Source organism: Gallus gallus, chromosome Z (genome assembly GCF_016699485.2).
Source record: "Gallus gallus isolate bGalGal1 chromosome Z, bGalGal1.mat.broiler.GRCg7b, whole genome shotgun sequence".
In the NCBI taxonomy this organism is placed as follows: domain Eukaryota; kingdom Metazoa; phylum Chordata; class Aves; order Galliformes; family Phasianidae; genus Gallus; species Gallus gallus.
The window spans coordinates 78,126,009-78,153,105 of NC_052572.1; the positions used below are offsets into that span (position 1 = coordinate 78,126,009).

The window sequence follows — 27,097 nt, forward strand, 5'->3', positions numbered from 1 at the left end:
GCTGCCCCCGAGCGCCCGGCGCCATCCAAATTGCTCTCCGCCGCGGCGGACCAGCAGACGTCCCCTTCCCCCCCCAGCCCCGCGCCGTCCCCCGGCCGTTTCAAAGCGCTCTCAGCAGCAGCGGAACCCGAGCGGCTCGGAGATCGGAGATCGGCGGTCGCGGTACGGGCGTGAAGCGGCCCCGGCACCGCAGCATCCCAGGACCCGCCGGGCTCGGCACCGCGCTGCGCATGCAGCACCGCGCACACAGCCTTTTGCATGCGCGTTTTCGGGTACGCACCTACACACGCGGTGTCTTCGGCTCCTCGTTACGGAGGAGCCTTGCTTTTGGATGCTCTTGGATGCCTCGGCTGGTCCCCGACAGCTCTCTCCTCTCTCCCGCCGTGTCCATTCCTGGCTCCCAGCTACGAGCTGGCCCTGCAGAGCATCTGCAGCCCTGTCAGCATCAGCATCCAGCAGCGGCAGGAGGAGCTCCCCGTGAGCAGCATCTGCCCGTCCCTCCCCCGGCGTCTCATTGGTCAGCGGCAGCTCTGTCCGTCCCCCGGACTCTAATTGGTCAGAGGCATCTCTGTCAGGTGGAGGTGGATTTGTGATTAGCCATTGCTTCTTTGTAGTCTGAATGGTTGCTGGTAACCAGGTACACTGTGCATCAGTTTCCAGCTGCTGAAACTGAGTCTTAATAATGAAATAATGAGTCTTCCTTTTTTTCTCTTACAGCAGAAAGACCTCAGCTGGAGCCTGGGACTGCAACACGGAGGGTGCTCAAGAAACAAAAGAAGGGAGTTATTCTTCACTGAGTGAGGGCTACAACAGCACAGACTCTGAGAATGAATCCAACGCATCCCAGAGGAGGAAGGGGTTATCACCAGGCCAGGTTCCTGGACGTTTTTAAGCATGTTGTTTGTGCTGAGCCAGGGCTGTCTTGAAAGAATAGTGACGGTTGCTTGGTATTTTTGATGGCAGGTGTTTGTCATAATTCTGTATTAATTTCAGGAGGTAGATTAGAAATTATAACCACTGATAGTGGAAGGAATGCAGAAGCAGCAAACAAAATTGTTTAATGATTCATAATTCACTTTGAGGTAAACATTAGCTTTATCTCCTGTTTTGTTAGTAAAGTTTGAATTCCTTTGTAAACTCGATTGGTATAGCAGTCTCGATCTGTGAAAGAGCTGGAAAAACGGCAGGATGTTGATTCCTTTGAAAGGAAAAGGTCTGTTTTCAGGCTAAGAACTATTTCTTAAGGATCTCTTTCCATTTGTTGATATTCAGTAACTTGGTAAGCTTATAAGACAGACATTGTGTTTTCAGTTCAGAATCGTGCAGTGTTCCTGAATTGTGGTGGTTATTGGCACTCGGAGTGATAGAGTGCTGCTTTCAGTCTTTGGCTCAGATGTTGTTTCCCTTGCGTGCAGGCTGTGTCCCCAGTGCAGGCTGTATTGCGGCTGCTCGGAGGAGACGTCACCTCGCCAGGACCCGAGCTGATTATCTTCCCTTGGATGCTTCAAATGATCGTCAGCTTTCTCGGAGAAGAGAAGGCGGTGATTCAGAGGATGAGGACGAGCCTGATAGGAATCGTCTCCATTTTGTTCCTAAAAAGAGAACTCTTAGGCGTAGGATGGCTGAACGCGTGGGTGAGTTGGTGCCTTTTCTCCCAGAGAGAGGCTGTGTCTTTTACTGATGGATGTCCGGAAGAATGTGAGACTTGCCCAGTGAAGAGTGCAGTACAAAGTTGTGCTCTTGGTCTTGACAAAAGACCATAATGCTTGGTGGTCCTTGAGGTTTACGTGGGATGTTCCTGCTCTCCACACACTGACATTACGACTGTTATGGGAAAGAGGTAAAAACAAACCAACAAACAAAAAGCAACCAACCAGAGCCAGCCAGCCCTTTGGAAGTAAGCAGACTTACTGCATGCCAAGCGTATGTGGCTTTTCGGTTGCTCCTTAACTCATCTTGCTGTTTGCAGTTTCACTTACAAAGCACTGGTTTGCCAGGCTTGTAGGCCAATTGCTTTATTATTTGGATAATAGTTGTAAGTAATATGCAGGTATGGTCCGACTCTATTGTTGGAGTAAATGGTATAGAGAAACTTCTGTGTCTGTAGTAGATTGTGCATTGTAGAGCACTTAAGGATCTTCCGTGTCTGATGTCCCCACGTTGTAGTCTGTTTTTGAAGTCTCACGTGATATACGGGTTTGCTTTGAGACATTTGATCTTTGTTCTTCTGGTACTGCAGTCATCTGAGGAACTGTTGGGTAAACGAAGATGGATTCTGCAAAATCTGGTTGCCACTCCTACATCTTCTGATTTGGACGTGGTCCTTGTGTACAGGCTTTTCGTCTGCTGTCATCTGTTTCTATCACTTGTAATGGCTGTGGGAAGCGGTACTGTTTTTGAAGGAGGAGGTTGGGTAGGGAGTAGGGAAATAAGCAAAGGGCGTAATGAGGTGTGCTAACGACTGATGTAAGTTGTAGTGCCTGTGAGCGATGGATCAAGTGAAGATGAGGCAGAAGCAAAGAGGGAAGAACAGCAAATTAAGAAAGTTGTTGCACTCCCTCAAGTGATATGTGCTTTCCTAACTGTTGAAATCTGCCTTTTGCTCATAGGTAAGAGAGAGATTATTTTATTCTTTTTCCCGGTAAATAATTGGCAGGAATGTTTTCTCTGATGTTGTGTTGTTTTTGGCTTGAATCTTCTGTTCTATATCAGACTAGGAAAACCTGAGTTACCAATTCTTCATGTCAGAAGGGAAAGGTGCAGAAGTTGCTGCCTGCTGCATGGCAGTAGTTCGAGGATTGGGAAGATTGCTGCTGAATTTCACATCCAGTATAACTGGTGTTCTTAGGTCCTCATACTCCATTTGTTTCTGGAAACCCCTCAGTTTTTGCTGTCCAGAAGATTGCAGAAGTTTTTAGCAGCAGACCTCGGTCATGGACTCGATTGCTCCAAGTCACTGTGTTAGGGTTAGATTTTGCCCTACAGACTCCTGCTGTTTTAGAACGCAGGATGTCATTTAATTTCTATGTTGATGTGGTTGGAGATATGGTATTTAAGTTATAATTGCTTATTATTGCTTATATAAGAAATGAAGCTTCTATCTTCATCTTCATTGTTTGGCTATAGCTTATTTCTACTTTTTGTATTAGAAACTGTACTACTTGTGAGGTTTCAGCTGTCGGCATTGAAACGTTACATATTGTGGGAAGCCATTGATGTCTTCAGACTGAGAGGAGGGCTGCTTTACCCTAAATTACAGATTGCTTTGTACTGATGGATGTGAATGGTGTATGCATTTTGCACCATTACTACACAGCTTTTTGTATATACGCTTTCCCTTTTGTGGTGTACAGAAATTACCCAATCTGATCATTCCAATGTACATCTTTTTGTCATGTGCTTTATGCATTTACATGGTGTGTTTTGTTGACCTCTAAAGCTGCAGAGGCAAAACTTAAATCAATTGTGTACAAACTTATATTTAATGTGCATAAACTAGGTATTGAAAGTGTTGCAGTTCTCTTAGGAAACTCACAGTGATGCTTCCCTGTGTAAATCTCAACCAGCTAAACCCACGTTTGGTCCCTGTGTTTCCTTACCAGCTGTGAACTTGGAAACTATAAAAAAGCAAGCTACCAAGATAGCCATCCCCATCACTTCTCAGTGCTCACGCAGCCAGAAGCAGCTGTACTGATCAGTTCAGACAAGTACCATCGTGCAGCTGAAACACAAACATCTGCCGTTCACTTGTGTGAACCTCTGTGTATGTATACTCTTTTGTACAGACTGCTGCTGGCCTGCTTGTGTTCAAAGAATTTCCACTGAAGTGGACTAAATATTTCTGTGGAATTGTATGTTGTTGGTTTTTTTTTTTGGCCTTGATCACCTGAAAGAAATGAATGAAATGATGCGGGGAGTTCAAGTACAATCAAATGTGAAAGACTATCGAGAGTGGGAGACCTATTTGGAAAGTAACAAGAAGGGGAGGGAGAACATGTCTGGTAGTAATAGCTTGGTGATATTAAGTTGGTATAAATTAAGTGGGACGCACTGATGTATGCTGTATTCCTACCCACATCAACTTGGGTAGAATCTATGCAGTGTAACGTCGCTACACTTGCCATATTATGCTCTTTAGGAGCGTGCTGTGTAGAGGAATATGGGTAAAATGTCAGTGGGGGTACCTTCAGAACTACCACTACGTCAGTGACATTTGATGTTTTCCAAAGCATGAATCTTGTCCACACACAGTGCTTCTGTAAATGTTGGTATGGGTAAGTCTTGCAGTTCTTCTTTGCTCCGATGCAGGTGCTCTTATTAGCAAGGATTTTGTGCTTTGTTTTAAGCGGAAGATGTTCAGGAATGTGTTAACTGTTGACTTGTCGTGGTTTTGATTGTCTGAGTGTGTTCTTTTTTAGGATGGCATCGTTGCAGGATGTGCCCCGTGCCCACCAGAGGGAGTAGGAAAAACACGTGGAGAGCATTGACAGTTCAAAGATAACTGCCCAGGAATGAGAGAAGCCTTCAGATGCTGCTATGAATTACAAATTCTACAGGGGCATGAAAAGATACATAGAGAACTTACATAGAGAACAACTGTTGAGTTGCTGGTTGTATTTGATGGAAATGCTGTGTTTTCTTATGCTGCAGTATGTCAGTAGGGGCAGCTGGTTTTGTGTCTTGTGTGCACTGAAGCCAGCTGACGCTGATACAGATGAACAGCCCAAGCAGAAAATGCTTCTGGCTTCTACTTCTCTGTAGAACTGAAGAATCAGTAGGGGTAATTTGGGACATACATACAAGGGGACACAAATAACAGGAGACGGTAGGGAGCTGACTGTTGAAATCTAAATGCAATAATGTGTAAAGTTTGGAAGCTGGAACTTAACATGCAGGCTCAGTTTGCCTTTTCCATTGTTGGGAACAGACAGTGGTAGGCACTGCCCGTTTCCATCCAGGACTGGGAAGCGGTGAGCTGGTATTCCATCACTTGTTACAAGGTGTAAAGCAAACGCAGGTGATGTGGAGCCTTTGTTTGGGACGCAAGCACTGTAGAACAGGAGGACAAGGAAGGATTGACTGATAACTGGCAACAGCTTGAGAAGACTGATAATATTGACTGTGCTTTAGGCTGGACACTGAATTTTTCATCAGGATGTTTTATTTACTTTGGTTAGTTTCCAAATGAAGAGCAGAAGCAGAGTCAGTGTTCTGCATTCACCTCTTTGTCTTGTTCCTGTCTTCTGGTAGCTGGGAATGGCAAACCAAGTAATGATGGATTGGAGAGTGATGAAAAGATGAAGCTTCTGAAAACGTGTGAGCATCGAAGGTACGTATAATTACATCTAACTGTAGTAAGTGTGTATCTGCTTCCTGTTACTTACACAGGGATGAACGTAAATCTGTGCGGTTACTAAGCGAGGTGATACACACACGTGCAAAAATGCCTTTCCTTTCCAAAGCTCAAGGTACATGGGAACCATCTGTTTGTTAATGGGGGGTTTTCTTCGTGCTGATTGGAATCTGAATGTTCATAGGTGCATCAGAACATCTAACCTACCCTCTGTTATCAGCATAGTCCAGGTGCTACATTTTGAACGTCGGGGTCTGCTGCTGACCTTAAGTTACTGGGAGCTCTGAAACCGTTCCAGTTGCATTGGTGCCTTGACTCATCACTGTTTAGACACAGTTAAGGACTTAAGAGTTTTACTGGTTGAAAAACGACGTAATAAAACTTTGCTTGAAGCAAACTGTTAACCTTTAACGTTAAGTAATGTCAATAATTACATACAAGAGGTACGCTCTTCGGTGTTTGGTGTTTCAGGTGGGGGGAGTTCCTATTATGAATGTGGTGAAGTGAAGGTCGCTAGAGATGCTTTTAATGTCCTTTGGCAGCTCACAAAGTACCTTACTGTTACAGTCCGTGTCTCTAGGGTTGCATGCTTACTTCTGCTTCCTCACTGTGTTTCCTTAGGCTATTGCTCTCACCGGGTGTTCTTAGTATATCACTGAGCTTTCTTTTACGTATGTACATGGTGAATAACTCACCTGAGTTCATTACAGAATGCAGGACTTGCAGGCGGCAGCTGAGAGAGCGTTCACAAACAGCTGGTCACCACGAAGGCATGTCGAGTGAAGAACTGGCTCTGACAGAGGTGACTGAATTCCAGAAGAGCAAAGGTTGGTCAGGATATGAGAGCAAAATTCCTCCCGTATTGAGAAGGATTTTCAAGGGAGAGTGAAGAAATACTCCTTTTGAATGGTATATCGTTTATTCTCTACAGCATAGAATTGATGCATTTAAACAATTCTGACCAATGCCTTAGGAAGAATAGGTAAGATTGTAGGCTTCTTTAGTTTAATCAGTTTTTTGTCCAAAGTTGGAATGTATTTCAAATTGAGATTTGAACTGCCTTAGTGAGCAGGTCACGAGGAGCTGGGAGAGGCACGGTGCGTATTTGCTGAATAACAGAAGGAGGATTTTCCTGTCTGAGCTTTTAAGAGACATACAAAATATGAAATGTAATGGGTATTTAAATCTGTGCAGTTGTTCAAAACCGCAGAAGTCTTTTTGTGGTCTTCTGTACCTCTTTTTTCCTGAAAAAGTGCTGGTTTTAAAACCCATTTCAGTGTAAGAGGTGTGAAAGATGGAGCACAAATGCTGTTATCATAAAGATATTTCTTCTGTTCTGTAGATGCATGAACTGTTCAGCTTATGCCTCAATAAATTCTGTGATTGTTTCTTCTTATTCCTATTGAATATTATCCATAGATAACGTTCTAGAAGAGAGTAAGAAAATGTTTGAAGATGTTCGTGCAGATTGTTGTGACATCAGAAAAATCCTGTTGAAATTCCAGGAGCGGAAAGAGAAGTTTCCCGACTCTCACTGCGATGCTTACATCGGTTTTGCCTGCCTAAGCTTTTAAATCCATTAGTCAGAGTTCAGTTAATAAATTGGAGTCCCCTTGAGGTAGGTGCATCACCAGACTTTATTTTTGTGAAAAATTGTGTGTGTGTGTTCGTGTGTTCTGATATCCTCTGGGCTTCTGGGTAGGCGGTGCTCCGCTACGTTTCTGGTCTGTACTGCCTTTGCAAACTTGTCTACTCTGATGTACTCACCTTTGTTAACTGGCAAGACCTGTGGCTATTTCTGGCATCTCAAAGTATGACAGGACGGGGGCATGCTGCTTGCAGGGAAGACTTCTGTACAGGAGCTTTGCCGTGGGTTATAGAGGCATTCCAGAGCTTGAGATAAGTGTTGTTAACTAGAAGGAGGACATCTTTTCCTCTTGTCAGGTTGCTTGTATATGAATCACTTGCATCTTTATTAATGTGGAGCTGTTTGCTGACATTTTGACAACCCTACCCTCTGAAATCTAGCTTTACATTCAGTTTTAGCTTGCTGCTTTGGTCCATTCCGTGATTAGAATCCATGTAAAATTGTTAAATGAGAATCTTCTGGTATCATTTTTGGTATGATTTTTGGTATATTTTTGCATGGAGCTTTTTATCTCAATCCTGACAGCTGAACAACTAACGGGAATGATCTTTCAGCAGAATTCTGCAGACCTGAAAGAGATGCCCTGGTTCAGAGCTGTAGAAGGATTCAGCGATGCCAAAAAGCCGTCTGAATCAAAAAGAGATGATGATCCTGATGAAGAAGTTTTGCCTAGAGTGATTGAAAAAACTATCCTGCCAAAAATTACAGGTATATTAAGGTTGTCTTGAGGACGTTCACTGCAGCTAGGTATTCAAACCTTAAGTAAGTGGTAATGTAAAATTATGTTGATAGTTACAATTACTTGTTAAGGTTACTGCAAATGAAAGGTTTAGCTGTTTGAATGTTTGCGTCCTTGAAACTAGAGCAGATAGCCACTTGGATATCATGAATGAAATAATTCCTATTTTTCAGCATTTGCCAAGAATATGTGGGATCCTTTATCGACTTCACAGACTGAGAACCTGAGGACGAAGCAGTCTGTAGAGGAGGATGTCTTTATCCCTCTGTATCCGAAAAGGTAAGCTGTCTCTGGGAATTTATTTATTTACTTTTTAAAATTGTTATTTTTAGTCATAGAATCAGAGAACTGCTCAGGCTGGAAAAGACCTTAAAGACCACCAAGTCTACCTGCAACCTAACCTCTTTTTTTAGGCTTTGTTCTGTTTTTCTGTACCTTTTCCCCAGAAGCGTGGGTGAAATATATTGTAGACATCCATGAGCAAACGGAACAAATGTGCCTTCTACTGTTTCTCTGTAGGAATAGTTACCAAACATTGATGTTTATGAACTCATTCCGACAAGAGTAACTACGCAGTCAACTTAATGCTTTTTTGCTCCTGTAACTAAAAGCTTTCAAAAATGGAAAGCTCTTAGTTTATGAGGCACAGCCCAGAGTCTGGTTTTGTGATCTTAGAATATCTGAGGGCTTGTGTTATTTGTGGTGGTCTGCTCCCCCTTCTACTCCTGACTCCTCCTTTCTTTCCTGGAATAGTTGATATTGCTGATGCTTACTGCTGGACGCTCTTAGAGAGAGGATAACTGGTAAGAGTCTGGTAGGTGTGGGGTTAAGACACAGCTGGGAGGAGAGTGTTGCTAAGCCTGATGCAGCATGTTTGTCTGGTTACAAGCAGTGCTGTTTTGCTGTGAATCCATTAAACACATACTCGAGTGTTTCCAACTGCTAATTCCATTGGGTATTGCAAGGAGTTCCAGTTAACTGCTGTTTCCTTAGACCTTTATTCTGGTTGTCACTGCTGAAAGAACTCCATAATTGTAATTCATCGGTGTTTAAGAGATGAATTGTCTGTTTGTCTTACTTTCAGGTCAAACAAAATCCTTATTTCCTCTTCTTCTTTTTCTGACCAGCACTGTGGAAGACAAATCATCGCCATGTTCAAAATTGCAAGGCAGACGGTTTTGGTCAGCTGTTGAGGTAAAGAAAAAACACCGATCTTGTCTGTGAAAGTCATTTTAGTTAAAAGTAGACTGTCGTCTTTGAGGAAATGTGTCTTCAGTCAAATCTGATTCCTGAGAGTTTAATGTATTTTAATAGGAAGGTTGGCTATTTTCGTCAGTGAGCTATTTATGCTCACCCACCTCTGATACGTAGTCAAGAGACTTTAATTTCATCATCTGTTCCTGCTAACCTTCCATGAGATCAGTCATTGGCACTCTGTGGATAGGTCTGTTTCCTCAGTATGTGCATACAGTGCCCATGTTGCTCTCGTAGAGTAGAATCCCTGCATGTGCGTGTAAGCGTATTAGTATAGCTTTATTCAGTCTAAAGTGCTGAGTTAGGAATGTCTGAATGCCTGTGATTCAATTCCCTCTTAGATCCGTTTCCTCTATGAGTGTGTTTGGATTCGTACTAAAGATGAGGTTTAGATGCAGGAAAACACATTAACGTCCCAGTTCCCCTGCTGTGTGTGCTAACAAGGCCATGGTGACAGCTCTGCATAGGCTTCCTGCTGCCATGTTGCACATTCCTGTAGAAAAATCAGGGTATTTGGGAATGTTGAGGACTTGCCATATTCACTCCTGGGGCAAGCTGTTGTGTAAGGGTTTGTCATGGACAGATGCAGAGAAGACAAGAGGGAGCTTAGTGCTGATACCTGGCAGACACAAAACAGACATAAGATTCTGGTATCACCCTCTGAGATTGTGTATTGCCTGACTTAAATGTCCTGTCAAATACATGTTTCTAAAAGCGAGACCGGTGGTCTTCCACTGCAGATTGAAGTTTTCTCCTTTCAGTTTGTTTTCCATCCTCACTGTCAGGGTTCTCTTTAGAAGTGGTGATGTGCAGAATGGTTGAAAATGTGCTTATGTTGGGGATCTTCTGACAGTTTGGAGAGAATAAATCCTGTTTTTTGAGTACTGAGATTGGATGGACATGGTATCTTTTAAGTTTAAAAAGGAGGTTCTAACGCACCCTCAGCCATCAGATATGCATGTTCTGTTTCTCCATTACTGCAGCTGCTCTCCAAGGTTCTCCTTTGGGATGGGACTGTACAGGAAGACACAGTCCGTGGTGTGGGACTGAGCAAGCTGCTGAATCGTTGCCTTCTTCAACACACCACCAGGGCCAGAAAACATAGAGAAGCGTAAAGAGGTGAAAGGTCTTATTTCCATGGGGACAGATGTAGTCTGAAGTGTAATTATTTAACATTTAAAGTTGTTTTTTTGTTTGTTTGTTTTTTAATGACCTTGGTGTATAAAAGAATTTCAAAGCAAGCATTGGTTCCTAGGCTTTAGGAATAACTGCTTAAAATGATGGTTTTGTTTTTTGAAGAGTAAACACTGCCAATAATAACTGAACTAGCCAAAAGGAGAAGTCTGCCAGAAGTGGTGTGACTTAGTTTTATTGAAAGCCTTTTTTTTTTTTTTTTTCTTTTCTTTCAGAATACTCTCTGGGTGAACAGGTGGTTGCATGCTTCCCAGAAAGGTGGTTCCAAAATGTTGGAAGTGGGTCAACTCTCCCCGAGTCAGTGAACTTCTGCCAGCATTTGGTTCAGTGAGCACGTATGCTTCACAGGAATAACCACAGGTAACAAACAACATGTTCTTTGGGATGCAGCACTTCCTCATATTCTTTATGTTCATATTTCTTTTAGGGACGTGGTTCAATGGGCATGGTGGTGATGGGTTGACATTTGGACTAGATGATCTTTGTGTTTTTTTCCAACCTTAATGATTCTATGATTCTTAAATTCCTCAAGTCTCATCCATTTAACACTTTCAGTGATGTACTTCCAACATCTACGTACAACTAAAGATGCAATCCATAATGTAAAATGGATCGCTTTTGCAGTACTAGTTCAGGCTAGTTTGAGGCTCTAGATGTTGGGTGCAGTTAGTGGTCAGTGTAGCTCAAGGCACGTTTTAGCTTTATTGATTTTGAAGTCAGGTGTGAATGTGTTGCTATGTCAACTTGTTTTTGTAATAGTGATGAAACTGAAGAAGTTGTTCTCCTGTTGGTGAAAGTCAAGGCTCTGCGTATTGCTGAAGAGCTCACTGAAGAGTGCAAATGGGAACATCTTAAATCTGTGATCAGGAAATAAGGATTTCTTTGAAGCAGCAGTTCTTTTACTGAAACAAGCCTGATGCTCACTCTAAAAAAAGTGGTCATGTTTAATGAGTGGACTGCCTGCAGTTGTTTTACTGTGAAGTATTTTGGTTTTTTTCCAACTGTCTTCTGATGCCATCTACTCCTAGATAGAATCACAATGGTCAGTGTGAAGTGCAGGTGTTCTGAAAAATATGTCGAAGCCTCACTGCTTTGTTCTTTTGGGAAGGATGACTGCAGTAAGTGCCTGTAACGTTACCACTGCTGGTGAGCAGACAACTTCACAAGCTGTTTTCAGTACCACACCAAATCACTCTGACCCCGGAGTCACTGAACTCTAACTTATTGTCCACTTAATGAGATAACTCTACCAAACTCACAGTGAGTTCTTCATAGCTTTTTGACCTTGACACAGAAGCAGGAATTCTGCATGCAGTGAGAAGTCTTCTGATCTATGAACATCTACTGATAGAAGGTCAATTACCTTCTAGTAATCGGCTCTCTAAGGACATTTCACTTCTGCTTCCCTGTAAGACCCATTAAACCTCATCTCATTGTGCCCATGTTAGATTTCTAATGTTGTGTAACTTCGTATATGTGCAGTAAATATTACTGCTGCAGAATAAAAAGGATGTTTTACTGTAGAAACAGCAGTGCGTCACAAATTCTGCTAAGTTTGTGATTGCCTGCTTCTCTAAAATGTTATTTATGGGTCTTCCATTTAACTCTTGGGGGCTTTTATTCCCTATGGTTTTTCTGTTGTTTTTTATTACAGAATATGTATTCTTGTAAACTATTTTAATTGTAAGTAGTATTCATCAGTGTTATAGACAACAATGACTTTTAAAATAAAAGCAAAACCATTCTTTTGAAAAGTAAAGATGTTTTTGTGTTAATGAGACTTTTAACGCTTTCAAGTCTTGAACACGGCAGGAATGTTATGTGAAGTATGGACAAAAACTGTGGCTCTGCTGGCGCTTCATTATCTGCAGGATTTAGGAGTTCTGTTGTAAGTAATTGTGCACTTCTACTTTCCTGAGTGCAAAGAAAATACAACTGATGGGTAATCAGCTGAAGCATGTGATCTCCGTGCTTGCTTTTGTCTCCTCTGCTTCCTTATTCATGTTGAAAGTTGCTCCCAAAGAAATTAGTCTTGTGCTGCTATGAAATTGGAATAGGTTCTATCACGCTTTACCTCTGTAGAGGCTTCTTCCAGTGGCTGCAGACGTCACTTGTCATGACTGGTAAGCAGGGGAAGGCGATTTTTACTGGAGCTCAAAGCCCCAACTCAGTTGAGTATCCTTGAGAACCTTCTGTGCCACTTTGTGGTGAACCTTGCACCCATTCACACAATCTGACTGGAGTAACAGCTAATCTGGCTTCATTCTTGCAAGCTGGTTTCAAAACGTTGGTATTACTGCTTTGTTGTCAGATTACTATTGGTGCTTTATCAGATGTCATTTCAAAAGTGCCTTTACAGGACAGCTAAGCAGCACTTACTCTCAGATTGTCCAGCTGGGCTTCTGTACATCTGCTTCCCTGCCATAGCCCCCTTCTGAACCTACTGAGTGAAGCATTTTCACAATTGGCCCCTGTCTACTTGGCAAAGGCAGAAGAAACAGTTATTTGGAAGTGACAACACAGTAACTGCAAACCCCTTCTATTAGCTGTGATTTAGAAGGGAAGGCAGAAGCAGGGCTGAACACACTGTAACACTGTTTTCAGGAATGGACAGTTTAACATTCAGATGAGAACTGCTGAAATTTCACTGTCTTTTATTTGCATATGAAACTTGAAAACAGACAATTCTTACATTGAACTCAAAGCTGTTACTTGTTCAGCTCTTCACTCGCTTCCCTCCATATTTTTTCCTCTATTTTGAAGTATTGTACTCTCGCAGCATATCGAATTCCAGCCAGGGCTGCTTCCACTTCTGTGCTTCCTTCATTTTTTTCCTCTGGTAGCTCAAATTTTATTCCTTTTATGTTGTATTTCAGCCTCTCCCACCGTTTTGACCATGGTTGAGGTTTCATTCTGACCTGCAGCTAGAGGGAAAGATTTTTTGAAAAAAAGAAAAAAGGTATTAAAAGGTCAGAAGGTGAGAATTCTGACTGTGAAGCAAAGCAGTGAGACAAGTGCTGCTTTAAGAGAAGAGAGCAGCCCGATCTGTCAGCAAACTACGGGACTGCTGGACACCAGTGGGAGAAAAGGGATTTGGGGGCTGTGTGGCTGTTATGTTTGTTCATATACCTAAATAACACTGATTTATTACACCGTCCTTAAGTTGATATGCTGTTAACTCTCTTCTACGCTTCTAACTCTGTTACTTACTAAGGAAAGAAGAATAGGACAGCAGCCGTTCCTCCTTTTCCCTGTAAACTAAGTTGGATAGCATTCTTTTACCAGTCTGCCAGACCTTCTGAGATGCACATCTTGCTAACTGCTCATTCCACCCCTCATATCAGTAGCATTAAGTTTCCATAGCGCTGGCTGTTCTGTCTGCACAGTGTAATACAGAGGCATCTGCAGGCCGTTACTCCTTGCACGTCTCCTAAGTTACCTACTTTGGTTATGAATGTTCTTTCCCAACAGGAGTAGCATTAAGGTACCAGATTTTACATGCTTGTATCACCTTGATAACTACCACAACCAAAAGCTGTTTAACAGCCTTCCAGGCCATTGTAGAATGGCCACTTGAAAGAGACTCACAAGGATCATAGGAGTTCAACCCCTGCCTCCACATAAAACCAGCCACGCTATGTCTGAGAGTGGTGTCCAAAGGCTCCTTGAACTCTGGCATATTTGGGCCTGGCAACCTGTTCCGTGCACAGTCAACCTCTGGGGCAGAAGCTTTTCCACCCTGACCCTTCCCTGATGCAGTCCTCCACTTGGCTCTGAAATGGAGCCCTGCAGAAACCCCAGGTGACTGCTCACCATCCTGATATAATCCCGGTATCAGTCAGAAAGTTAACTAAATTATCGCCTACGTTCCCACTAAAAAATTAAACTCCTGCCTTGTTTACAGGAATTTCTTCACGGTCTAAATGAGACACAGATGACAAAAACACTTTTTTCATCACTTGATAGTAAAAGATAATAATTTTTTTCCTACTGTTTTTTACAAACAGCTGAAGAGAGCCTACAGGAGACACCACATTCAAGTGGTTATCTTGTGTTGGCAAAGCTTAAGGGGACTCTTAAAACTCTTTTCTGCTCCGATGAATTATACCGTGCCATAGAAATCTCCTTATGCTCTGGAGTTCAACTGTCTGGCAGCTAAGTTGAAGGCACACTTCCTGACACAGTACTGGCCAGAGGGCCACTACCAACAGATTATTTGCACGGGGTCACTGTGTTTCAGACAGCATGGAGACTTGGCCTCAGAGCCAGGGAATGGCTTGAACATCTCCAGGGACAACAGTTCCACCACCTGCCTGGGCATTCCGAGAGGACATTTTTCCTAGTATCCAACCTGAACCTCCCCTGGCACAACTGAAGGCCATCACCTCTTGTGCTCCTGCTGCTCCTTGGGAGGAGAAGCTGACTCCCACCCAACCACGACCTCCTTTCAGGTAGTGGTGCAGAGAAATGAGGTTTCCTTTGAATCTCCTCCAGACTGAACACTCCCTGCTCCTTCAGACACTCCCATAATATTGTGCCCCAGATCCTTCACCACTCTGTTGCCCTTCTCTGGATGCAATCCAGGGCCCCAATGCCTTTCTTGTAGTGAGGGGCCCAAAACTGAGCACAGTACTGGACGTGCAGTTCCACCAGTGCTGAGAACAGCCGGCAGATCGCTTCACCAGTCCTTCTGACTGTACTATTTCTGACACAGGCCAGGATGCTGCTGGCATTCTTGGCCACCTGGGCACACTGCTGGGTACGTGCAGCCAACTGTTGACCAATACCCCCAGTGTGCACAGTATCGCACCACCACTTTAAACACTGTGCCACTTAAAGCAATGCAGGTGGGTTTCGGAGACATGAAAAATGCTTAGCACAAGAGGAATTCCATTTCACAAACAGAAATACCTGCACTCAGCTCCCAGCTGACCTCGAGATGTGAGGCAAAGGCAGAGGCAGGGCCCGTGTCTCTGTCACCTTCCGACACGCACTTTTCGAGTACCAATGCCTCAGAGCCCTGAGGAATCTGAGGGCGGCCCCCACCGCGGCCTACCCCTTCTACCTCCTCTCCTCTCTCTGCTTCTGCTTGTCAATAATGACGGGCTTCGGGGGCAGATGGAATTTTGTGGGCTCTCCATCGCTGTTCATTCGACACATCGAGGAAGAAAACCACCCGGTGAAGATAAAACGCTCAGAAAAACACCGTTCTCAAAAGGCACCGTTCCCCACAGCCTCGCAGCTCAAACCCCCCGCAGGCGGCTGCCATAGTGACTACGAGTACTTCCGGTCCGCCGGTGCCAGAGCGCAGGGTGGCTACGGCAAGCTCGGAGGGCCAAAACTGCCCTCAGCGCGAAGCGGAGCTGTGTGTCGCTCTACTCCTAACCCCTTCTGAGCTCTGTTCATTATCTGATGGGTGTATTTGAAGTGGAGGGTATTTGACACTGCTTAGAGAAACGAGGGGCCTGTGCAAAAAAGGAGCGTGCTGCATTTTGTGGCGCAAGATGTTCTGGGAACTGCTGCTAACAGTGCCCAGCAGGCTTCCTTTTTGCTGGGGAGAGGTTTAGCAAGGACTTTTTATATGAAAAGAGTTCATCCTATATTTCCTTTCCACTGACCTTCCGTCGTACTGCTTGAGAAATTGCTATTTCTTGCTGTAGAGAATGCACATGCACCTGCACCTGTATCTGCACAAAGAATCATCTAAACATCTCTGTGGGTGTTTCTTTTTGGCACTGGGATGGAGCTGTGTGGAACACAGACTTGGATGAATCTTCAGTCGGGTGCAGGGACGCGTAATGCTCATCTTAGATGTCACGCTGACAGCAGCAGTAGAGAGGCAAATGTCATAGATTTTCATGTTTTTTTTTTTTTTTTCCTTTTGTTTCAGTCCTAACCGTGGAAGCATAGAAGCGTTACCCAGACCAATTGAGCATTTCTCACATGCACTTTCTACCAATGACACAGGGCAGTGGAAGTCAGCATCAGAAGCATCTGTAACAGCCCTGCAAAAGACTGGTGAGAGTTACCCTGGCAGCCTCTTTTGGCAGTCTCAGGTCTCTGCAAGCTGTTAAGTTGTGTCGTAAGTCCTCCCGTGGTGCTGACTCAGCTCTCCCTGTCTTTGGTGTAGGAGAGCTGGTCTTCAGCTCCTTCCTGTTTCCTGCCTATCATCTGCTCCCTGCTTTGCCCGTGGCCCAGTGAGCCTTTTACTACTCGCCCCCAGATTTGCACGTGTGGATAAGAGCATCTTGATTTCTGTGTTTGGCTGAGCGGGTAGAGCAGGGCAAGGGGGCTGATTTGGACGTGCCGCTTTCTGAATACGGTGCTGTTGGCGTGGCAGTGCTTCTGGCGTTGCAAATTGTGTCAGATGTCAATGAATTCCTTGGAATCTGTTGAGTTGACTTGTGCAGGTTTCATCCTGGAGCTGAATTCTTCCCGGACGCTTCTGTGCATAGCCATGGCCTTTGCTTCTTTCTTTCCTCCTCTCTTTGTTGTGTTTGGCACTGTGCAAGCCGTGAATCACCAGGAAGCAGCTGGAAGTGCTCTGGAGTTGTGGGGGACAAACTCCCAAGAAACAATGTGCAGCTTCAAAACCCCAAAGTTTGGAAAGATGACAGGTGCGCAGCGCTCTGCCTGGTGCAGGACACGATGTGCTCTGCAAGGCGCTTTCCACGAAGACCTCAGGTCTGTGCTGAAACTGTATTCAAAGCAGCCCAGTGCCCTGTGCTTGTTGTACCCGGAGGTATCGGTGCCAGGGGTTGCTGCTGTGTTTGCAATGCTATTGTGTCAGCAGGGTGACGTTCACGGCGTGCGATGCCCTCGGTCATTGAAGGCATCCTTGCAAATGTTCCTAGTGAGGGCCATGTTTCATTGACAGCATAGGTTGTTTTCTGGAAAGTGAAACAGTGTGCTTGTGTACGTCAAGACCACATTCATTTCCTGCTGACCACAGTGCACTTCACGTCTGCTGCCATTGCCCCTCGGCCGTCTTGTGGTTGAAGCCGGTGGGTGCTCAGCACCACAGAGTCCTTTGCTTACTGCCCCCTTCCCAGTGGGATGGGGGAGAGAACTGTGGGGGAAGAAAAAGAAGGTAGAACTCATGTGTTGAGAGAAATCTCTTTCCAAAGGTAGAGGAAAGGACAGAAGTAATGAATATCTATCTATCTATCTATCTATCTGACTGTCTATCTATCTACCTATCTATCTATCATTGAGTGTATCTAATGAGTGATGTAGAAGCAGTGGCTCAGCACCTCCCAACCAATGGCCAAACAGAAGAAGAGATTGAGATGAACTACCACCTTATCCAAAACCCATTCCACTTTATGTCATATGGTATGGAATATCCCTTTGGCCCGTTGACGTCAGCTGTCCTCATTTGGTTTCCTCCCAGCTCCTTCTTGAGAGCTTTGCTGAGAACAGCCTTGGCTCTGTCCAGGTCTGCTTCTCAGAAACTATAAACACGAGAGTGTTCTCACTGTTGTAGCATCATAGCAGACACTGAAGAAAAATGGATCCCACCTGAGACCAAAACAGCCCCCCAGTGTCCGTGCAGCGAGCCGTGTGGGGCTGCAGGTCGTGCATTTCCCTGGCAGCATTGGCCAGGGGTGCTGGGAGGTTTGCGTGCTCAGCTTGGGCATCGCGCTGCTGTGCCTGTCAACACAGCATGCTTCGTGCTCTCCAAGCAACAGAACAGCGTTTCATCAACAATGTGCCGTAGTATTTGAGGAAATGAGGTCGTCATGGAAGCCAAAAGGCAAAAATGCACTCGGGAAAGAAACTGGTGAAGCAGTCTAGTAGTAGTGCTGTGTTTCTCTTCCTTTATTTCCATCCAGGTGCAAGAGATGGCTGCTCTAAGCCACCCTTGGGTGCAAAGAAGGACCCTAGTGTGGATTTGCCATAAGCCCAGCAAGAGGCTCAAGAGGACCAAGCGCCGGGTCCTGCACTTTGGTCCCGACAACCCCATGCCAGCTTCTCCAGGATTTCCCTGGGATGGAATTCCAACCACGTACTGATTTCTCGAACGCTGGGGTGCCCTGTTGGAATCCTGTGGTCTTGTGACGTGGTCTTGCCTCCCAACCTTGTCCGTCCATGGTGGAGCAGCCGGGTGGCCCTTAGTGATGTCATAAGCGGCTAGAATGAGGGGAGGAGCAGCGCGTGCTGCTTCCCTTCATTGGAGCGCTTGAGCTCGGCGTGAGTACGTGGCTTGTTGCACTTGTGCATCTACTGAGTCCGTTCGTCTTCATCCTGTCTTGCGCAGCGCCTTGTAGGTAAGCTGAGACGGTGCGGGATAGACGGGTGGGCAGCGAGGGCTTGAGAAGTGCTGGCTGGCAGAGCTCCTAGGATCATATTTCTTCATCTGGACCATCAGACGCCATTTTCCCCCAGGCCATCACTTCCAAAGCCATCCATCAAGATGGCATTTGTCCAACGGTTTTTCCCTCGCCTTCCTTGCTAAATTGTGGAGGGTCACTGACCTGCTCTTTCTCCCTCCCCTGTCCACCCTCCGCCTGCTCCCTTGGTGCAGCTTTTGCTCGTGGAAGATCAGAGCAAAGTGACAAGGAACGGCTGCGGGTTCGAGGATCTTGTTCTCCCTTGTTCTGATCTCTTGCCAGGTACGTGCCATGTTTTGTATTGCCACATGGTTCAGCAGCCCGTGTTTAGTCACACCGTGTGTAGTAACACAGCCTCGTCCAGCTGAAATGCAGCTCTGGTCACGTGTGGGTTTTTTCCACTTCCTCTCCAGCTCAACCCTCAGCAGGATGCTGCCTGTACTGCTGGGAGCAGCTAGTGTGAAGGAAGGCAATCCCTTAGGCCAGGAGCCCTAGCCGCAGTTTGTGCAGAGCTGCACAACATGAGCCAGGGGCACAAGCGTGCATGCTTTGGCTGTGTGAGTGTGGCCGACAGCTGTAGGGAGCACAGCAGAGATGCAGGCAGAGGAAATGCGTGGGCAAGGCTGCGGCCGGCGCTGGTGGTGAGGCTGCTGCTGGGAGCCGGGGGCTGGGGAGCAGCTCCAGCCCCAGCAGCGACACCTCTCCCTGGCCTGCTACTGTGCTCTCAGCGTGCTGCGGGCAAATGCATCTGCTGCTTTGTGCCAGAGTCCCCATCTGCTAGCAGAGGGACAGCGACTTGGTCCAGTGCTGCGTATTGCAACGGCTGTCCCGTTTGAATAGACTGCACACAGTTGTTGTTTCTAGAAGTAGTTCTGAAGAAGTCTCTTGATCCAGTGCTGTGTGAGCACAGGAAATGTGTTTCTTTTCTGTTGCAGCTTGTCGCGCCTGCTGTGATGGGCATCGCGAGCAGCGAGATCAGCCGTGGGCCTGACCGGGCGTTGACGGAGGTACAGTGTGAAGCTCTGCTTGGTCTCTGTTCCCTGCCTTGAGCCAGCAGAATGAGCCACCAGTGTGCTCTCCTGCTTTTCAAGAGAGAGAGCATCCTTCCGGCTCTCTCGGTGTCCCTGAAGAGCTGCCTTAAAAGCTTCATTTCCTTGCTAGTGGCATCGAGATGGCACCCTGAAATCCTCCTTGTTTGTCCTCAGCTCCTCACCATGGTCTGTGCTCTCTGTTTCAGCCTGAGAACCAGGGGAAGCCTCTGCTGGTCCGTGAGGAGTCATCTCTTAATATTCCAGCTACTGCTGCTGGCCATGTTATTAAGAGATACGTTGCCCAGGCAGCGGATGAGCTCTCCTTGGAGGTAAGCAGATAAAGAAGGCGTTCCTTGTTGTCACGGCCAGAAGAGTATACCGTGTGAATGCATCAGGAATATTCTCAGACACCTTCAGAATGCCTTGTGAGGCGAAGCCCAGAAGATGCAGGTCCAGATAGGACTTGCACTGGGTTGGATGCAGGGAGGAGTTCAGCCATGTCTAAAAGATGGTTTCATATGGCATGCTTGCACTGTATTCTGTCTGGTGTGTAAGGCAGTGACTCTTGTACCTCCACGTTCAGCTTTCCCACGGGAAATGCCTGAAGAGCTGCCCCGGTGCAATTGCTCTCAAGCTGTGCGCTCTTTGGCAGTGCAGAAGAAGGGTGCCATTTCAGCTGTGCTTTCCTCCCAGCTGTGCTGACGCTGGGATTGATGTTGCAATGTCTTGCAGGTGGGAGACCTGGTGTGCATTACTGCTATGCCAGCAAAGGAGCAGAGCCCCTGGTGGAGAGGCAAGCGTGGCTTTCAGGTAGGCACAAGCTTCAGACTCCTGGGCGCAATTGCAGTCAAGTGAGGAACGTCAGCTTCGAGCTGCTCGGCCTGCACAGGGTGGCTTCTGGACGTCAACAGCTTCCCTGTGTCGCTGCCAGAGGACTTTCCCTTTGGCTCTGGGCTTGGGTGGGAAACTGTCTCCTCATGTGACTTAGAAGCAAGAGCCTCTCGTGCTCCATATGCAGTCAGGTGTTGACCATCTCTGTCCTTTGTACAAGCACGGAGGACAGAGCCTTCTTGTGCGGAACCAAGTATTGCTTTTGTAGGTCTTCTGGCTGCAAATGTTGAATGAGGGTTACTTTTCTGCAGGCCATTCTTTCTTGGTGCAACAGTTGAAAAAATGCTGCATTCAGTATTCCATCCGTCTTTTTGTTCTTGTTCCAGGTTGGGTTCTTCCCTGGTGAGTGCGTGGAGCTCATTAACGGAAAACTTCCCGAGGCCCTCATCAATTCAGCGCCAAATCCAGGTACGGATGTTACATGTGATGGCGCGGGGAAGTCAAATGGAGTCTTTTTCTGGGTGTGTTCTGTGTTGAATACCTCCTTGATCCATCCCACGTTCTCCTCTGTGTAGACGATCCTTCCTGCATCCCACGGGGCGTAGGGCTGCTGTTTTGTAGGCAGTGAGAATGAGGGCTTGGGCAAATGCTCGAATCCTTGTAGAATGCAGTGTTGGCAATGTTCTTGCCGCTTTTATGTGCTCTGTAGCATGTGTTTCCTCTCAGCCTGGTCGCACTGAGCCCAACCTGAAATGAACTGGTTTCTTCCTTTTGTTGTGCAGTGCCAAAGAAGCGTGGCAAGCTCCTCAGCTTCCTTCGTTCCTTCGTGAAGGCCCGCCCAAAGGAACCGAAGCAGCGGGAGCTGGAGAAGGAGAAGGAGAAGGGAGGGGTGTTTGGCTGTGACCTGGGAGAGCATCTTCTCCACTCTGGCCGTGATGGTAAGGAACAGCCCATTCCTGAGAGCTTCCTCCCTCTGTTGGGCATGTAAAGATGAAAGAAAGGGAGATCGTGTCTAGCAAGGGGCAGGTGGATAGCAGTGGAGAAACGTGAAATGGGAGTTGATGGCTGCAAGGGAAGCTGAGGCTAATGCTCATAGGAGGCCGGCACACTTGTATTTGCTTAAAGCCAAAGGTGTAAGCCAGTCCCACGCTAGCCTGAGTACAAAGGAAGCCTTTTGGCCCAAGAGAGTGTAGTGCGTCAGTTTCCTAGCTCTTCTGGACATGAGGTTTCACGCCTCCATTGCGGTGGGAGCTGTGATGGGACTTGTGGCAGTGTCTCTGGCTTCCCCAGAATTACTTTCTGCAGGCTGCTTGGCAGGTTGTGGCATTTCTTGAAAGCCAAGAACACGTCCGTGTCCAGTTTCCTCCCCGGCTCCTGCCTGCCTGCGTCGTCTGCGACAGCCTTCTTTCTCCTGTGAGGAGGAGGCAAGCAGTAGCCTGGCTGGGCTTAGTGGATGGGATGTGACAGGGGCAGCGGCTGAAGCAGGACTTGAATCAGGAGCTCAGCTAAGCGCTGGCCCTTGTTCTGTAGTCCCCCAGGTCGTGCAGAGCTGCGCTGAGTTCATTGAGCAGCACGGCGTGGTGCAGGGGATCTACCGCCTGTCCGGCGTGGCGTCCAAGATCCAGAAGCTGCGGTAAGAGTGCTTCTGGACTGTATGTTGTCTTGCTTTGGAGTTGTTTTCCTCTTTCTCCAAGCCCTCTGTTTTTGTGTCCTTCTCTCCAGCCATGACTTTGAGGCGGAGCAGATTCCGGAGCTCACCGTCCGGGACATTCACAGCGTGAGCTCCCTGTGCAAGATGTACTTCAGGGAGCTGCCGAGCCCTCTGCTGCCCGAGCAGCTGCATGGCAAGTTCTCGGTAAGCACAAGGCAATGGCCTTCATGTCCCTCTTCCCTGTCCCATCCACACACACGCCTGCGCACCTTTTTTTGGTCTTTTTTCTGTTGAAGTTGGGGTTTTGATGGACATCCAGTGGGTGTCTGTGTACAACAAGCAGCTCATGCTTCCTGCACACCGGGTGCACCGTAACACCTGGTGTGTGCATCCTGCCACTGGAAATGTGGGAGATGGGAGCAGCAGTGCCCTCTGCAGCTCTGAGGCCTTTTTTCTGTTAGCCCCATGCGCTTGACTCGCATGATGTGTGTCTCAATCCCTTTCTGCTTTCTTCCAGGACGCTGTTTGTGCCGGTACAGATGAGGAGCGGTTGCTCCGAGTGCAGGAGGTCATCCAGCAGCTGCCCGTGCCTCACTACAGGTCAGAAAACTGCTGCCTTCAGTCTGGGGAGCTCAGCCCTGCTGCATTTCAGAGGGCGATGATGCGATGGCAGGCTTTGTCTCACGCTGGCAACGTGATGCCTGTGTGTGTTGAAGTGGTGGATGGCTGCGTGGGGTGAATGGATTGGGTCAGCTCCTGGGCACAGGGCCACGGCTGGTGCAGCTGATGGCTGCGGCTGTACTGTGCTGGGGCTTGGTGCTGCAGCGTGGCACTTGGGAGAGCTTGATCTACTTGCTAGTAGCAAGAACAAGTGAGGTTTGTTTGGTGAATGTGAGCACGGCGTGCTCAGTGGTGCTGAAGGTTTGGCTCTTGCTTTCCAGGACGCTGGAGTACCTGATCAGACACTTGGCTTGTCTGGCTGGGAGCTGCTCCATCACAAACATGCCCGCTAAGAACTTAGCAATTGTGTGGGCTCCCAACCTCTTCAGGTAAACTTCTTTTTCCGTCTCAGCACAAGGCTTAGATCTGTTCTCCCCACGGGCACACTTTGGAGAGGAGGACAATTTGTGCTCTCTCGTTTAGACGGGGCTGGTGTGTCCTTGATCACCCGGGAGAATGTCTTCAGTGGCATCAGTGCTTGCCCACTGCGGAAGTCTCCAGAGCCCAACTGGACAGCCTTTGGCTGCCCAAATGCCCAAACGTGGGGAAACGATCTCGGGTCAATGACTTCTCCAATCTGCCTTTTCTACAGATCCCAGCAGAACGAGGCTGCCTGCGCCAGCGGAAGAGCTGCCTGCGTGGAACTGCAGAGGCAGTCGGATGTGGTGGAATTCCTCATCAACCACACCGACGTCCTCTTCTGCTCCAGCTCCACATCAGGCATCGGAGATGGAGCAGGTGAGCGTCTTCCTGCATGAGCTTTGTCTTGATGAGACACCTTGATCAAATGCAGGCCTTCTCCAGGATTGTTGAGATACGCTTTTGCTTTTGAGGGGCCAGCAGATTTGTGGGCTTAGATGAGAATATGGCAACCTGTGGCTGGATGCGGAGAATGTCCAAGCCCAAAGTTGAGCGTGAGAAAACCGTCCCTGTCATGGTGATGTTTTGCGTGCAGGTGAAGCTTGATGAAAGGGTTTTGACCTCCTCTTCTTTCACTTGACCAGAAAAGCAAAGCTGAGAGATGTGCGGCACCTCCTCCAGAACTGTGATGGCTGTGCTGCTGCTTTCTGATCCTCCCTCTTAGCTGTGGTCTTCCCTTCCAGGGCGCAGTTCTCCATCAGGTCCCAAGTCTGTGCAGGTGTCTTCTCCTGCCACCAAGCTGCTCACCCTGGAGGAGGCACAGGCACAGAGGGGAGGCCACAGCAGCTCTCCCGCTGTGACAGAGAGCAGGGACATGGAAGTGGAAGAAGGCCCCGCAGCTGCGCGGGGGAAATTCCACACAGTCATTGACTTTCCGTCTGAAAGGTAAAGAGGACTTTCTTTTCCAGCAGTTTCCTATCAGACTTGATTCGGTGGGCTTTTGTGGGTTTTTCTCCACTACTGCAAGAGCAAAAACTTGCAGAAAGTACGTGACGCCAATGGTGCGTGTGGTGGTGTACTGAATGTCCCCTCCCTTTAGACGCTGAGGTTCAACTAACAGGCATGCTCTGCATCTGGGTTGACATGGCTGAGGGGAATGTAGCCAGCAAGACTCCAGGGCTGAGCTCTAGGAATGGAACCGTCGTGCTAGGAACAAGCAAGTGTGGGCAAGAGCTCAGGGCAGCTCTTCCCTCACCCTGCACCATGCACGACTCACACCGCTCCCTCTTTTCTCCCTCCAGACCAAGTCCACCCAGCAGGGTGAAGGAATCCCCAGCATGCAGTTGGTGTTCCTGTTTCAAGCCCAGAAAACCATCCTCTGTGGCCAAACGCCAACTGCAGCGCGATGCCAGGGAGCCCTCGGAAACAGAGGTGGTGGTCCTGGCAGGTAAGGGTGCACATCCAGCTGTCAAAACCCTGCTTGTCAGCGCCATCGAATTCATGCTTGGAGTCCACACAAAAGAGAAAGACAAACAACAAAAGCGCAACAGTTCCTTTCGAGACAGTGCTCCTTCTGTTGCTATTGTCCTATTGGCTTTGTCCTACTGCCACTGCATAAGCAAATCTCAAGAACCACTCTCATCATTCAGCTTGTGCAAGTTTGCCACTAACTGTTTGCCTGTGTTCTAACTCCTTCCTAGGTGAACCGAGCCCTCGTCCACGCAGAAGAGCCAGAGCGTATAGCGATGGTTCACTGTGTGCTTCCATGTATGGAGAGCTGCTAGGAAGCACGAATCGCTGCAGCACAGATGACAGCCTGCCATATAACATCAGTGATGGAATGAAGCTGCTCATCCAAGTGGAAGCCCTCATCTCTCCCGGCGGTGCAGAAGACGCTGACCTGAGCCTGCCAGAAACAACAGTCACCGAGCTGGACTGTGACGGGGCACCATTGCAGTGCAGCCCAGCCCAAGCACAGCCCGAGTGCCCCGACAGCAGCAGCTCCATGCAGGAGCAGGTCAGCGTCAGCCAGGAGGAGCCGAGCCTGGTGGAGAGGGACGTAGAATCAGAGCTCCAGTCCCAGGCACCGGGCAGCAGCACGAGCTCTGAGCCCCTCTCTCCTGAACAAGAAAGGATGAGTCCCATGTTTCCACCGGACCTCTCACCAAAAGGCCCTCCTGCCTGTTAATGAATAAAAGCACGCTGGTGCTGGATCAACGCCTTGACTGCCTTCTGAGTCTTCATTCCCAGGGATTGGGATGGATGCAAGCAACAGCAAGGCAGCTCATGTTGCAAGGCTATGGCTGTGGGCTGTGCGTGCAGCAGAGCTGCGGGTTTGTTCCCATTTTGTCTGGCTGTGGGATGCCTGCAGCGAGAGCTGTGCTCCCGTAGTGTATGGTAGCAAAGAATCTCCAGCATCCAGGATGGTGCTCATGATCATGGCCAGCTTGCTGGCTGTGGCTTTGTGATGCTTTTGAGTGAGGGCTTTTGGATGCTCTTGGAAGCCTCGGCTGCTCCCCGACAGCTCTCTCGTCTCTCCCGCCGTGTCCATTCCTGGCTCCCAGCTACGAGCTGGCCCTGCAGAGCATCTCCAGCCCTGTCAGCATCAGCATCCAGCAGCGGCAGGAGGAGCTCCCCCTGACCAACGCCAGGCAGTAGTGCTCGGTCTGCAGGTTAGCTGCCATTTACCTTTGGGTGTCTCTTGCAGAAGACTCATACATCAGAGCGTTTTCCTCATCTGCAGCACACAAATGCTACAAAAGCAAAACAACCCAGGAAGCTGTCTATTTGGGAATCTGCATGGACATTCACTGTCTGTGTTGATGGTGCTCTGCCATCCTTTTTGTCCTTCTCCTTGCTTGTCCATATGCTGCTCAGGAATGGAAAGCTGCATGTCCCATAATTCCCCAGAACCCAACTTAGGTGACTGGTTACCTGAACAGGTAAGGACCGTGTAAATATACAAATCTTTCTCATTGCACAACACGGCAGTGCTGCCAGACTTTGTTATGGCTCTTTAGGGCACCTTGCAGGCTGTGTGACATTTTCCTCTCACCTTTCCCTTTCTTTCCCCAAGGTTTTGCCTTGCTTTGCCCTTTTATTCCTTCTACCTTCCTCTGTGTTGCTCAGGTGTTGCCATTCTTCAAGAGCGTTATCCAGTTGTGTTGCACTGCACCTCTTCATGCCTTGGATCTCTCTCTGGAGCACAAGAGCAGATTGAGGGGGGGAGCTGTCGAGCAGATTGAGGTGGAAGTCAAAGACTCAAATCCAGTGTTGCGAAGCCACTGCGGATGCCAAATCCCTGCACGGGAGACCTGGCCGTGTGCAGGAGTTACTGCCGGATGAGGAGCTGCTATTGGTCTTCAAGCAGGTAGGAGTTTGTTATCCACACATAATACTGTATGTATTTGTTGTTGTTTTAATATCAGTGCCAGTATGCAGTCTGATCCGATGTGTTTGAACAGTGTGGTGTAAGGATTGTCAGCTGAGAACAGCAGCAGAACATGGGGCTGTTGCAGGGGGAGGTCGTGGGGAAGGAAGCGGGGAAAGGAAAGGGAAAGCCTGGAAAAGGAATGGGGAAGGCACGGGGTGAAGGAAGGGGGCAAGAGACAGGGGAATGAAGGGGAAAGGACAGCATACCTGTAGAGCAGCCTAAAAAGCAGTAACAAGCTCTGGGAGGACCGTAGAGTGCCAGATTCTGTACTGGGTGTTTATTTGTGTGTGTACGTTGTCACTGTTTGTGCCTGGCTGCACTGCTCCAGCCCAGAGCCCGCTGCCTGCAGCTGCATCTTTGCTTCCTTCCCTCCTGCCCGGAGCCCCACGGGTGCTCCCACAACTCCCTTCCCACCCCCAAAATGCCAGAGAAGACACCTGGCAGTGGGATGGAGGAATCCCAGCAGCCCGTTTTCCTTCTGCCTGCAGCTCTCTCCTCCTCTGCCACACAGGGCTCCAGACTGTCCAATGGGAAAGACGTGGGGGAAAGG

General features: G+C 47.7%; 1 long non-coding RNA gene and 1 pseudogene across 1 annotated transcript; both read left to right on the plus strand.

Moving 5' to 3' along the window:
* Positions 1–285: 285 nt before the first annotated feature.
* LOC121108409 lies at positions 286–3,023 on the plus strand. Its single transcript, XR_005842913.1, has 3 exons — positions 286–637; positions 718–874; positions 1,416–3,023. It is a non-coding gene; the product is annotated as an uncharacterized LOC121108409 (long non-coding RNA).
* A 3,102-nt stretch (positions 3,024–6,125) lies between these two features.
* Positions 6,126–27,097, plus strand: part of LOC121108325 — a 59,233-nt pseudogene continuing 38,261 nt past the window's right edge.